This window comes from Colossoma macropomum, unplaced genomic scaffold, assembly GCF_904425465.1.
Source record: "Colossoma macropomum unplaced genomic scaffold, Colossoma_macropomum, whole genome shotgun sequence".
NCBI classification, from domain to species: Eukaryota; Metazoa; Chordata; class Actinopteri; order Characiformes; family Serrasalmidae; genus Colossoma; species Colossoma macropomum.
The window spans coordinates 23,624,936-23,640,419 of NW_023494807.1; positions in this window are offsets into that span (position 1 = coordinate 23,624,936).

A 15,484-nucleotide genomic window follows, 5' to 3' on the forward strand; every position below is an offset into this window, starting at 1 on the left:
CATTGCTCATTGTTCATGACTGTTGCAGTGCATTATCTCACAGCTACTTTGAACACATTAAAAATGTTTATTTTGAAAATATTCTTAAAGGGAATAGACTGGTACACAGTATTAACATAACAACCCATAACAAGCATTTTCACCAGATATTTCCTTTTCTTTTTTTATTCACATAAAAATATGAAACTGGCACTTCCATGATCCCATTTACAACTTTATTTTTTGAAGCAGTTCCCACACTGCCGCTGTCCCAAGGCTGACCGAAGCTGACCGGGGGTTCAGTATGCTGACTGCACCCGGCACTGAGAGGTAGACTGGGTTTTGTTGTTGGTCTCTTTGTTCAGTATCACAACAAAATCACTAGTCTTCCACTCAGCACTGCAGGCCATTCAGGCTTCAGTAATAGACCGGTGAGGCTGCGTTTCTGCAAGAGAAAAAGAAAATATGACATAAAAAAGCCAGTGAACAGCACGCTGCACTGTATCCTTTTCTATAGTAAGTCTTTGAGAACAGGCACAGTGTCGGCAGTGATTGGCCGGTTGATCTGCGTCAGTGTTATTGCGAATGGCTAAAGCTGTATGGAACAACAAAGCTCTTCAGTTTTCATATAAGCAACACAGCAATCACAGCCTGACTGGGTTCTATTCCTATTTTCATGGCGTTTTTACACATCTGTAGTAAGTGCGTTTGAAAAAAGCCAAGAGTAAAGAGGTGAATTAGCCAGTTTGCCTTAGCGATTGTAAACCATTTGCTTTACATTTTTTTCCACAGCGTTTGAAAATTCCAGCTGCTCTTTGTGTCGTATATACATTTAATGACAAACAGACCAATAGAAATGGTTCAAAATAACTTAACAAAATAAAATCTTGTTATATTAACATACATTAAAATGTCTTAAAATGTAGTTTAATCAAATTGATCTATCCATGCTCCACCCACAAAAGCTTTTCATAGCAACTGTTGCTATGAAAGATTAGACTTGGCGGAAAATGCATTTTTAACTCAATTAGAAATTGTAGATATTTTTAAATACTGATATTTAGAATATGTTTACTTAGTACTTTGTATAAGTGTGAAAGGTTACAATAATTAGACGGATCAGGTATAAATTTTTTGCTAACATTAGCATGGTGCTGTTTATAAACTGGCTAGTTCAGTTAGCTACAGTAACGTTCAGTAAGTAGCATTTTAAACTGGCAACTTAACATAATTTAACAAGTTACGCAGCAACTCCAAACAAATGCTGCAGCGGCCCCATGTGAATGCCTGTGTATTGTGTGGTACAGTTTCTCTTAAGGCAGGATGGGGTTTTCCATCATGTTCTGTAAAGCTTGTCCGGCCTCGCAACAGTTGCATGGACAGGTCAACTGGTCAACAGAGTGTGGTTTTGTGTACACTCACATTGCTTTTTCTTCTGATGTGGCAAAGTTTCAGAGTCTTACAGAAACCGCATGACTGGCCCGTCTCCTGCGAAAGGAAATGAACTAGAGCAGGCAAAGGTAAGTGGAGGAGGTGGGGGGCATGCCGTGCCCCTCTATTTGCCTTTGCCCGCTTTAGTCTATTTCCTTTGCCTCTTCTTTTACCCTTTTTTCTCTTTCATTAGTCTCTCCCTCAAACGCACACATGTATACACCTGCCCTCATCACGTGTGCTTCTCTCCCTCTCGCTCTCTCTCTCTCTCTCTCTCTCTCTCTCTCTCTCTCTCTCTCTCTGAAGCCTGTTGACATTCACTTTCCCCTTTGTTGCTGTAATGCCAAGGCTTCACCCCCCCTCCCCTCAAAAGCGGCTGAGAGGAGGAGAGAGGGAGGGAGAGGGGGGAGAGAGAAATTAGGAGTGAGGGAGAGTGAGAGATAGACAGCAGGAACAGGGAGAGAGCGGGAGGAAAGAAAGTGGGGGGAGGGAGAGAGAGAGAAAGAGGAAGCAGGAGAAAATAAGAATAAGGGTGAGATGGGAGAGAAAGATGAGAGAGAGAGAGAAAGCAGGAATGAAGGTAGAGAGGAAGCAGGAGAAAAAAGAGGATAGGAGAGAGAGAAAGGGAGTGAGAGAAAAGAGAGGGAGAAAAAGAAAAAAGAGAAAGCAGGAAAGGATGGAGAGAGGAGGGAGAGAAAAAGGGGGGATGGGAGCGATAGAAAGGAGAAAGGGAGTGAGAGAAAAAGAAAGAGATAGAAAGAAAAAGAGAGGAAGCAGGAGAAAAAAGGGGATGGGAGAGAGTAAGGAGGAAAGGAGTGAAAGAAAAGATGAGAGAGGTAGAAAGAAAAAGGAAAAAGCAGGAATGAAGGAAAAGAGGAAGCAGGAGAATAAGGGGATGAGAGAGAAAAGAGAAAGAGAGAGACAGAAAGAAAAAGAAAGAGAAAGCAGGAAGGGAGAAAGAGAGCGGGAAAAGAGAGAGAGAAAGCAGGAATGGGGAAAAGAGGAGAAGCAGGAGAGATGAGGATGGGAGAGAGAGGGAGAGAGCAGGAATGGAGGAGAGAAAGACTGTGAGGGGAAGGAAAGCGAGAAAGCAAGGGGAGAGGAGAGAGAAAGCAAGAGGAAATGGGGATGGGAGAGAGAGAGAGAGAGAGAGAGGGAGAAAGAGAGAGAGAGACCCTGCTAATAAGCTGTCAGTCAGTGGAGCACCTCCTCCTCCTCCCGTTGTGGTGAAGTCTGTTTTCGAGCGGCTGCGGTCGGTTCAGAGTACACAGTGAATTTACAGCAGTGATGACGTTCTCAGTGGACGCTGCACTGACTGTCACCTGCTATTCAGAATAATCATCTGCACGGCGAGCCCAGATGAACATGATATCAGATTCATCCCTCCTTCCAGACTGACACACTCTCACACACACGCACACACACCCACACCCACCCTCCCACACAAACACACACACACACACACACACACACACACACACTAATCATTGTCCTTCATCTGTGCTGTGTTTCATGGGCAGCTCTGGTAGCTATGCAACAGGGCTGAAGCAGCAGAAGGGGAAGGGGGTGGAGGAAGATGGGGGAAGGGGGCCTTTTGGACGTGGATGATGATTAGCCTCCAGTAGCGATGGAAGAAAACTTACCTGTTGGCTGCTTTAGAGCTACACAGCTGTTTCCTGGACTCTCCAGCTGCTGCACGTTCAGCTCGGCCCCTATGGCGTTATGTTATTTTGTGCTGCCCTGCCTGAAATAGCATCTCCTGCTGATTTGCTCTGCCTCAGTCATGGTGGCATCTCTTTACCGGAACATATGGCTCTTTGTGCGCCTTCGCTACATCAGTAAATAACAGCATGCTACAAAGAAATCAACATGAACCTGCATCACATTTAAAGCACTGCATGCCCTGCTTTACTCCTGACACATTTTTGTTTACATTTTCTGCCCAAGCCTCTACAGCCTCAGTTAAACCAATTCGGCTAGCAGGAGGAGAAGAAAGCTCACATTTGCGCCTTACCCAAGCCTACAAGCCTCGATGTAGGCTATGTTACATCTGTGTTCAGATCTCTTCCCTTCAAAAAGGCAAATACAAGCAGCAAATGGGGAAGCCTGGGCTAAGGGAGCTGTCCACTACGTCGGTGCTGAAATCCGCCCAATGCCATCCACCATCCGCTCTTCTTCCGGCCAAGAGAACTCACCACCTGTTGCACAAAAGTTTTAGCTGCTAAAAAGGGCCTTTAGCGAGCACAGCTCTCGCTCTCTCGCTTGGAATCGCAAATAAAAGCAGCCAGATGGCTATGAACCCAAACGTAGCCAGTGGTGATGACTATTAAAGGTAATGGGCGTTCAGAACTTGATTGAGCGCATTGGAAGGTCAATAAGAGAACGTCGCACGAACGTTTGGCCGTTATTGTAAGCGTTAAACCTCAAAAACCTCACGAAAAACACCAGAAAACCGCTTCCAGCACAATCGTGATGGGCGTTGGGTGTCGATTGGCCTCAGTCTTGCTAGTTTCAGCCGTGTCAGTTCGATCACTCACCGTTTTCTCGATGCAACAGGTGATTCTGGAGCGGAGCGTTTTCATGCTCTTCAGCTTCTGCCATCAAAGCCCAAACGTCAGTCTCCGTCCATTCCCCCTGCACCACCACCACGACCACCCCCCACCATCCTCCTCCAACCCTCCCCCCAACCCCAAACCGAGCGTAACGGCGATGTTACTGGGCGGCTCGCGGAGAGAGAACGAGCGCCTTGTCTGTTTATATACTGTCCAAACAAGACGGAGGGATGGATTATTAGCAGTGACGACTCCGAGGGTCCAGCCAATTGAATCTCGCTCGCGCTTTACTCGCGCCTCATAATCACCAAGGGCTCTCAGGCGAGCCCACAGGGAGACGCAGAAAGGGCTTAAGCAGATGCGGCCGCAGCTTCTTCCACATTAAAATGTAAAACGTCCTAAAAATCCTCAGATGCCTCGTTTGTCCACGATCTTTCACTCTGCTCGTCCCTCTGAGCCGGTGCTGTGGTCAGATCTGACCAATATGGCTCCAGGTTTTTTATGAGCAGGTGCTGCTCGCTGTAAGGTACAATAAACTGGTTCATTCGTACTAGAACTCACAGGGTTCTATACACTCAAAAGATGGTTCTTTAGTAAAGACAATGGTTTTGTATGGAACCCTAAACACTCAAAGAGCTGTTGGCATGCTTAAATGGTTCTTTGCATTGTGAAACTGTTCTACAGATGGAGGATGTGTTCTATATTGTTCTATATAGCACCAAAAAAGGTTCTGCTATTGTTATGTCAAGCTTGTAACAGTAGCCAAAACCCTTTTTGGTGCTATATAAACCCTTTTTAAAAAGGTTCTATATAAAACTGTATACAACACATTCTCCATCAATCTGAAGAACCATTTGACCAAATGCATGCAAATGGTCTTTTGAGTGTTCATGGTTCTATATAGAACCACTGTCTTTACTAGTGAACCCATGAAGAACCTCTTTTTCAAGGCTGTAGTTTGTATGTAATACTTCACACTCTTTGTTTGCTGGTTTACATTTAAAAACTGTAACATATTTAAGTGCATTTTTGAAAATAAAGACATTCTTTGGAGCAACGGTTAGCAAAAAGGGCTCTAAGTACCAAAAATGGTTGTATGACCTGTAACAGTAGCAGAATGTTTTTTGGTGCTATATAGAATCATTTAAAACTATGCACAATAGGTTTTAATCAGAGAGAAGAACCACTTAACCATCCAAAGAGCCATTTATGCATCCAAATGGGAAAGCTGGAATCAATGCTTTTAAATTTGAAATCTCTCTCAACCCTTTTAAAATTTAAAGAAACTCTACATGAAAGTGAAGGTTCTGTACCAATTGTAGATTTTTCCTAGCACCGCACGTCAAGCCAATAACTATTTAGTAAGGCAGTAGGTTGTCATTCAGATCTATCATCAGGTTTCAAGGGGTGTTTTGGCTTGTGTGGTGAGAATGAACAAAATGGAAGGAACTCATGGCAGAATAATTGAACAACAAGAGATCTGTAAAAATAAAAAAAAAAACTAGTACTCAAGTTTTTTAGTACTCAAAGCTTTTATCTTACAAAGAGAGGAGAAAATCAAGCTCCACTCTTGATTCAGATCTGAAAAAAAACAGGTGTTTCTGTCCATCCTTCCACTGTAAAGACAACTCTATGGGTCTGAAAGGATGTGAAGCTGTCAAGAAGTCTTTACTAACAAAAGGAAATAGACAAAAAAGAAGACAATTTGCAAATCAAACATAGAAGCTGCTGATATTCTCAGTACAATGGACTGACCACCCCAGAGTCCATCACTGAATGTGTGAGTTTGGGATTACTTGGATTGCGAGAAGCAGAAAATGCAGCCAACTTCTAAGACTGAACTTTGGAGGTGTGGAAAAATGTCTCTGCAGATTTCTTTGAGTCTCCTGAAAAGAATGGAAGCTGTAATAAAGGCAAAGTGTGGACACACTAGTATGTTGTTTTATTGTGTTTCCTTTAGCATTTTTAAACACTTCTTTGATCAAATTTAATTAAGTATTCATTATTTTTCATTCTTACATACAAAATCATATGACTGCTGGGTGGGGGCCCCATGTAGGATGTTGTTAGGGCCCCAAAAATGGTCAGAAACTGCTCTGCTGTTGACTATAGATTATTTGGGTGGTGGATCATTCCCAGCACAGCAGTGACACTGACATGGTAGTGTGTGTGGTGCTGGTATGAGTGTACTGGACACAGGTGGGGTTGCTGGAGATTTTACAGTGAGGGTCACTGTTAGGTTGAGAGTGCTCTGTCACCCAAAATATCCAGTCATGAGTGGGGAAAAACTGACTAATGATGAAAAGGATGGCTAACACAAATAGTGCATCAACAGATGGGCTACAGTCTCTGCACTCTTCTTGGATTAACATACAGTTCTAGTGTAGAACCTTTACATTTTGTGGGGGCTTTGTAAACTTTTAAAATATTCTTCACATTTATGCACCTTATTATAAACATGGTTCTTTAAAGCTTCTTGAACACTTTAGTCAAGAAAACATGGTTCTTCTACCCACAAAAAAACGTTCTTTACCTGAACTTAATTGAATTATATAACGGATTTCCACACAACTTAATGTGTTCCTTTCAGGCTATTTTGAAGATCCAACAAAATATTACTATAATATTAACATAATAAATGTGGATAAACTTAATCTGCCGTCACATTTCCAAGGACGCCTGTTTTCACCACTGGAAAAAATTACTTGCTATCTCCTACTAATGAGATTCTATAATTATGACTTACTATACTGTAATTATGACTTGCTATCTTATTATTATGACTTAGTATCTCATAATAATGCTTTACTATGTCATAATTAAGACTTACAACCACACAATTATAATTTACAATCCCAGAATTATGATTTAGCATCTAATTTTTACTTAGTATCTAATAATTATGACTTAGTACCTCATAATAATGACTTGCTAAGTCATAATTATGACTTACAGTCTTATAAATATGACTTCCTTTCTCATAATTATGACTTATTATACCATAATTATGACTTAGTATCTCATAATTATGGCTTAGTACCTCATAATACTGACTTACTTTCTCATAATTATGACTTCCATACATTTCCTGTTAAGCCCATTTAACTTGATTTACTAGTCTTGATTTAACCTGTCGGTCAAACGTATTTTGTTTGTTGAGTTGGTTTAGAACAGTCACTGCAGTGCCCAGTCAGTTTAGAACCACACACAGCAATACACTGTAATCCCACATTTAGTTTTAACGGAAACAAATTAAGCCTGAATATATCCTACGTATTACTTAACTATTTTAAGTTAGGGGAACGTTTTTGATGATTTCGCTCACTCAAATGCCTTTTTTGAGTTGAATCAACTTGTTGCAGTCTGTCTGTTTTCATGACAGCTTTAAAACCTCAACATTCGAAACATGAAACTGCACTGCTGTTGGTTTTAAGTGTTTCTCTCATTAAAGTTACTCAACAAATGTGTATAACTGAGTCAAACAAAGTGGGATGTGTTGTTTAAGTGAAATACAGTGACATGTTTGTTTTGTTAATATGATCTTGTTGGGTAAAACTTGTTTCTTTCCCATTGGCTCCTGGCTCCATTTATTTGCATATTGGGTCTTGCTTGCAGTTTGTTTTACTCACCATCAACGTGTTTTCATTCCAGTTAGGCTACCTTTTCTCAGACAGCTGCTTTTCCTATATGTGTTACTAAGCTACCTGACCTTGTATTGTCAAATAAAAGGATGATTTATTGTTCTCACTGCTGCTGAGTGCAGGATTGTGCTGGCTGGTGTCAATATTCACACCAAGGATTAACTCTTCAGTGTGTGGTAAAGTGGTCAATATCACTTAATCAGACAAAATACTAGAAACGTGTAATTAAACCAGGACATTAGGTTTGACTCAGTGTGTGAAATACCCCTGGTATTTGGGGGTCTGACGTTGGCTGGCTACTCCAGTGCTGGCTGGCTGCTAAGTAACTTGCTATAGCTAACTGATGCTAGCTTCAATGGCAACAACATATTTGGTTTGACAATTTTGGCAATGCATTCTTCCACAGTTTAAATGAGATCTTACATATCTCCTCTTTTGTCTTCGGTTTTAGAAATGAGTAACCATTCACTCTTCTACCAGTCCAGTCTCTTGGGCAACTGGGCAAGTTTTCAGATTTGCGAATATTCTAAGGCATATTGTAAAGGTTTTCAGAGGTATCCCAGGAGTAGTTACAGTTGCCAGACTATGAAGGACCATTTTTTCAATAACAGACAGTATAAACATCATCATTTTCCAGGACCCCCTGCCAAAATTTTGATTTTGAGACATATAGGGGGTCCAAGAGGTTAATTAGGGGGTCCCGGATCCCCCAGCAGCCCCTGTATTTTGCACTTTAGTTTGACTACCTCAAAAAGTTAAATTAAATTAATTAGAATTAATATGTGGAACAAACATTCATTTACATTAATCTTTACATTAATTCTAACATGCAGTGTTTAGTATCTCAAGTGCATAAACTTTATCAATGCTTAACTTAATATTTTTAGGACAACGGGTTACCTCAATTTTTAAGTTTTAAGTAGGCTTACAGTGTACAGAATACAGTAACACCAACAAAGATAAGGCTTAGCAACCAACCGAAATATACAATATTAGTGTGCACCTAAGGAAAGATCAGTAAAGGCAGCACAGAGATGGCAAGTAAAATGAGGAAAAATATATGCCCAATAAGCAAACAGCTGGAGCCAGGAGCCAATAAAATCTTCTCTTCCATGCTTTCCAACTGTGACAACAGACTAAACTAAACTTCAATATGTTGAACTCAAACATCTCATCTGAATGCATGAAAGCATCAAAAAGTCAAAATAGTTGAGTAATGTGTGAAATGTTCTAAGGATAACAGACCTCATTTACACTATATGGCCAAAAGTATGCAGACATCTGATCATCACACCTGTATGAGCTTTGCTGGATATCCCTATTCCAAAACCATGGGCATTAATATGGAGTTCTCCCCGCCCAGCCTTTCTTTTGTGGAAAGGCTGTCCACAAAAGAGCATTTGTGAGGTCAGGCAGTGATGTTGGATGAGAAGGCCTGGCTCGTAATTGATGTTCCACTTCATCCCAAAGATGTTCAGTGGGGTTGAGGTCAGTCTTTATGGACCTCGCTTTGTGCACAGGAGCACAGCCATGCTGGAACAGGTCTTCCCCAAACTGTAGCCACAGAGCTGGAAGCATGTATTTGTCTTTGCTCCAGAGAATGTTTCCACTGCTCCAGAGTCCAGTGGCTTGGAACTCTGTAGTGAGTGATGCAACAGTGGATAGGCCATTTTTACATGCTACACACTTCAGCACTGTGAGTTTGCACAGTCTACCACTTCATTGTTATTGCTGTTGTTGCTCCTAGATGCTTCCATTTTACAATAATAGCACTTATAGTTGACTGGGGCAGATCTAGCAAGGCAAAGATTTCATGAACTGACTTGTGGCAAAGGCATCCTATGAGAGTGCCATGTTTAAAGCTCTTCAGTTCGACCCCTTCTACTGCCAATGTTTGTCTATGGAGATTGCATGGCTATGTGCATGATTTTATACACCTGAACTCAATAATTAGAAGGGGTGTCCACATACTTTTGGCCTGTGGTGCATTTCATGATGGCAAGTGGAAACCCCATAAGACTTGTTAAAAACACAATTCACTCTCTCTTATATTTGACTTGACTGTTTTGGTTGATTTAACTATTAAGATAATTACATTCTTTCAGTGCCAATACTTGTACATTTTAAAATAAGTCAGTTAAATTTTTATCAATATTCTTTTTGTTTATTTGTATTCTTAACATGTACAAGAGCCAGTTTTTCATTTTTGAGTGATAACCACATCTTTATTTTTGAGAGTGAAACTGTGAGGTAGAGCTACTAGCTACGTTTTTTGTTTTTAATTTAATGGCTTTTATATCAGAACACAGTCATACTTCACCTCTGTATACAGAAGGAGCGGTTGACCAAAGCTGGCCAAGAGGTAGACTATAGCAATATCCTTAAGTAATGGATACAGGCTCACTCATCTCTCCAGCTCTTCTCTCTAGAAGTCCTACATTTATTGTGAAACCTGAAGTGGCCCTATTTGCATAGTCTATGCTCAGTGGCCTTATTAGGCTTACTACACCACAATTCATCTTCACACAGGTAAAAGAGACGTTTGTTTGTGCCCAGAACGTACATCCACGAGCTCATGAATAATTTAATTTGCCATCTTTTATTGTTGAAGATGTTTTAGGGCCTAAGTGTCTACCTATGAAATAACTCTCATTGGAGAGGGGCCAAATGTCCTCTATGAATCCAAACCACATCCCTGCTGCTCTAAATACAAGCCATTGTTTTCTAAGAATGATGTTCGTCATTGTGCTTTTAGAGGGTTCCTACAGGTTTTTTTTTCAGCGATGGCCTCATCTCTGATGATCTCTAATGATGAATCTTAATGGATCTGCCGAAATAACAAGAAAGACTGCCGATGTATTACTGAAAATGTATTACCATGATTGAGATGTACAGTCATGTGCAAGAGTTTTGGTGCGACTACTCAAATGACATGTTTTGTTGATCTTCGAAGTGAACATAAGTTAAACAGGGGAACTTCTGGGCCAAAGTGCTGTGGAGATCAGCGTTTACCCTCATCTAATGCTCTGAATTGAGTTCAAGGTCTTACCAATAAGCTGATGAGCTGAATCAGATGTGTTTAACGAGACAGTGTGCTGAAGTCTGCAGTGTTGTGGCCTGCGAGGACTGGAGCCTAACACACTTGCTCTACAAAGAGTACACTTCAGCACACTTTAACGCACAATTTTCTGAACTTAACATATGGGAGAGGGGGCATAAAATGTAGCCTGTGCAAAAGTTATGGCACAGTTTATATTTTATGTTTTTTCAAGATGTTAAACTGCTAGTAACTAGTAAATAAATAGAAATTGTGCACTAAATTTAGCAGAAATATGCCATATTTAAGTTTGTTTCCTGTAGAAGTGTTAACTTATTTTGACTATTAAATCAACAAAACATCATTTGAACTGGGGTGTTTAAACTTTTGCATATGAGTGTATCTTGTAATGTTATTAATGATTAGATGGAACTGACCAAAAAAAAGACATTGTACTCACTAACTGCTGAAGAACATTAGGTTCTTAAAAGCAAGAACCGACCACAATGTTATTTCAGATGATTTCAGGTGATTGGCACCTGTGACAAAAAATAAAAAATAAGTAGAGATAGAGAATAAAACAAACAATTCTATTGTGTTCTATCGTGTTTCACTAAGTATCTGGTGAATAACAGAGAACTGCAGGGAAACCTGCTTCTTTTGTTCTGACTTCTTTTCATCTGCCCTCACTCTGTACATGAAAATACACTACCACACTAACAAAACCTGCTTAAGGAGGCTGCCAGTCTATTGACGTGAATTTAGTGCACAGTAGCTTTAGCTCACATGTAGCAATATTCATATTTCAACTTTTTAACGACCTCATAATTCAGAGGATCCAGTGGTATTCGAGAGAAGAATGTTCACAGGATGAAACGTATCGAGTTCTGGACATTTTTATCTACCACAGGGCTCGATAGAGATGATTTTTTGAAAACCCCATTCATTCTGGCCATAGAGACATCGGGCTCAGACCCGGAGCTCCTAATATGGACATAAGAGCATGGAGCCAACTACAAAATGACAACACGACTTCAGTGGTCTATACATAAAAGAGTTGATTCCATGACATCATAAAAACAATGAATTCAAAATGGGCTGTTTTTGCAGTGTAGTTTCCACAGACATTGTTGAAACTTTAACAATGTTTATATACCATTTTAAACTCTTTTATTTTAAAAAAAGCAAGAGAAATTCAGTTTTCCACCGTATGGGCCCTTTAAGAGCGCACCTGAAAAATGTAGGCTTTAACTCCTGTAGGATTATAAAATCTAAGCCTGATAAAATAAGATTGTGCCTCTGTACCACCAAACCACCTGGAAGGGTTTGAAAGGTTCTAATCATTACAGAAATAAGCTCAGTTATATATCTTTGCTAGGAGTGCTAAAGAGTTTAACTATTGTTCCTTCATTAGCAAGAAATATAGCAAATGTAAAAAATATGCTATTTTGGTTCATTCCTTTCAGTCATAAATAATAAATAAGATATGTGCCTCATTCATGATTATACGCTTTGATTTTCCCGTGTTTCTCGTTCTTTTCTGTATATTGAGGTTTATTTTCATCCTAGGATTCATAAGACAGGCAAGGGGGTTATTTCTGAAAGAAAACATCGCGCACCCACACGCACTTCAACTGCATATGACTCAGAGTAGCCAGACCCATTTTCCACATGCTGGAAGAATCACACGGCCGTTATTAGACCGACCGTATGCTTCATTTGGCGTGCCTTGCCATTTCTCCCTCTTAACCCCTGAATGCTAAGGGCCCTTGTGTGGACCCACACTTCCATTTCCAACTCACATAGCTGAATAACTCACACATTAGCTTCATAGCAGTTACTGAACTATGTACAGTAGTTGATGAACAGTGTGTCCTAACGTAATGGTTTAGCCACAAATCAAGCTTGAACAATCTCCCCTTACCCCAGCTATACTCAGTTGCTCAAGACATGTTTGGGGTCCGAGGTGTTCCACTGGAGATACAAGACTAATGTAGCTAACAAGTAATGAAAGCTTATACACATCAATTAGCATCCTTTAACACGTCATTCCAGCCTAAAACTACAGTTTAATGAGTTATTTGTTGTGTTTTGCTGTATTCTGTAGTGTAGCATCGATGCCTTTGCCTCACTGATGCCTCATTGGTTTGGTGGAATTTGTGATTTTATGTAATTTTCTTGTTTTCATCCATCAGTGTTTTCTCACTACAGTCCCCAGCGTTTTCCTAGTCTCGCTCCAGAGACTATTACTATATGGCTATAGGATGCATGTAGGCATGTAGCTAAAATCTTTATCAAGAATTCTTCGTGACGTGGCACAGTAATGCAGAGTTCAGGGGCGGTCATAAGTGTGTGTATATCGTGTATTTTACAGTGGCTTTGAACGCAGCTCAGCCAATCAGATTTCAGTACCAAACTACCCTTTTTATAATAGAGATTATTTAACAGCTCAGTGTGGTTTAGGCAAGTATGTGACGATTGATGCTAGCGGTTTGGATGATGCTAATTAGCACAAATAAGCTTCCACTACTCGTTAGCTACATTAGCCTTGTAGCTTCAGTACAAAACTAAAGAAGCAAACTTTGGACACTAAACATGTCTTGGCTGAGTGATTACTTTAACAATAAGGAGGAATGGCTGAAATTAGATATTTAGCCTGTTGCTTTAATCTGTGGTTTAAAAGAGCTGCGGCCTCGTTTTAACCGCATCCACCCAGGCTTTACCGTTGGCCTGACGGTAGAACCAGAGCAGTGCAACCAGCGTGTGTCCGCAGGCGCTCTCTGTGGAGGTGCTGCTCAATTTGCAAATGAAACCTGACCCTCTCCTGCCCCCTTTCCTCTGCGGATGTTGCCTGGGGGGAACAGGACTGGCCGGCACAATGGGCAGGTTCATTGTGGCTGTCCTGCTCCTGGGGCTGCTATTATGGATGGATTAGAAGAGATCGTAGAGGCCCAAGTCATTTGGTTCTGCTGGCCGTAAACGGAGGGAAGAGGGATTATGCATATTGAAGATGTCCCCTCCATTATCTTTCTCTCTCCCAGAGCTAGACGGCATGGCGCTTCATTCTGAAAGCACCATTGAGAGGGTTCTAGTGCCATGCATCTTTACATCACAATGGCTTTTTGATTTGGATTGGATCAGCGTTGTTATTCGGAATCAAGGTGAAGCCTGAAGGCCCCACACCAGCAACCGCACTCCGGCCATTGTGTGCGCGTGTGCGGCACGACCTTAATCCTAAATGATTTTCCTCAAAAAGCAGCGTCTCATGTGGTGTCCTCGCAGTAACAGATTTTTTCTCAATTCCAGGCCTGTGGCTGGTGGAATATACTGATTCGGGCAGCATGACCTCAAGGACAATCAGGACGCAGTCAGCAGTGACACTTCTGGAGGCTAGAAGGTCAAATTTCTGACCTTTCAGTAATTTCAGTCAATTACAGTTTTTAGGAAGCAATTCATTGCATTATGTTTCAGCACAATCCAGTTATTTTTGAATGATTTAGAGTTTCTTTAATAAAAGTGCCCTGAGTGTGCAAATGTAGGTCTGGGAGTTGATTCCAAAAAGAATCGGTTTCCTCGATTCCAAGGATTGGAGATTTGATGCTCCAAAGCTTTACATTTGGAGTATAGCTGCTTGAAGGTTTGTGATCTCTTTTTCATTTTGTGAATTTCTAATTTCTACATAAATGTAAACTAAAATATAATCAGATCTTCATTTAACTCATACCAATAGATAAAGAGAACCCAAGTAAACAAATAGCACAAAAAGGTATATAGTTTTTCATTCATTTATTGAACTATGTAAGATTAAATGTCTTTGTTGGCAATCATATCTGAACCTCTGCTTTCAGGAACTGGGTTGACCACCTTAAGCAGCAATGACTTCAACCAAACAGTTTCTCTAAGTGTTGTTCAGCCCTGCACAGTGATTTGGAGGAATTCCTCCTTACAGAGCTGCTTCAACTCTGTTATGTTGTTGGTCATTTTTATATGAACACCACATCTTAGGTTCTGCTTCAACATTTCTACTTGATTAAGGTCTGGACTTTAACTAAGTCTTTCCAAAATGCAATATTTCTTCTGCTTAAACTATTCTTTGTAGACTGACTGGTTTTTAAAGTTGTTGTTTTTCTGCAGGACCCACCTTCTTTTGAGATGAATGCCCTAACATTCTACTCTAAACTTTTTCCAATTTTCTCGTGAATTTAATTGTATCTAGTTCCACCCACTAGTTAGGGCTCCTCCAATCACACAATACTACCAACGTTAGGAGGGTGAAAGCAAACACACTCTTCCTCTGTGTTTAAAGCCAGCCGTTGTTAATGCAGCATCATTGGACAGCTGAATAAAGGAGAACATTAACCACCAGTACAGTTCAGTTACATCAGCTAACAGACACCTATGCTGGCTAGCATGATACTGAATGAAGGGAGGAGAGGGAGGGCCATCCTACCCATCCAGACGGTTGCGCCACTTGGGAGCGCCTCCTGTAGAATATTTTGATACAGTCCAGAATTAATATAGATCCATCAAATAATGGCTAGCTGTCCAGGTTCCATAGCAGCAAGACAGCCCCAAACCATGAGACTGCCACCATCATGTTTCAAAGTAGGGTTGAGGTTCTTATGGTGGAATCCAGTGTTTGGTTTTGCTAAACATAACATCTGTCATTTAAGTCATAAAAATATATTTTTGCCTTATCCGTCCACTTAACATTATTTCATGTTATGTGTATTTCACACACAATTAGAAAGAAAACACAGATTCAGGTTCCCTGGGTATTTAAACTCTTTGGACGTCTGGTTTCTTTCACCACCACTGTGAACAATTTAGACTCTAAGTAAGTT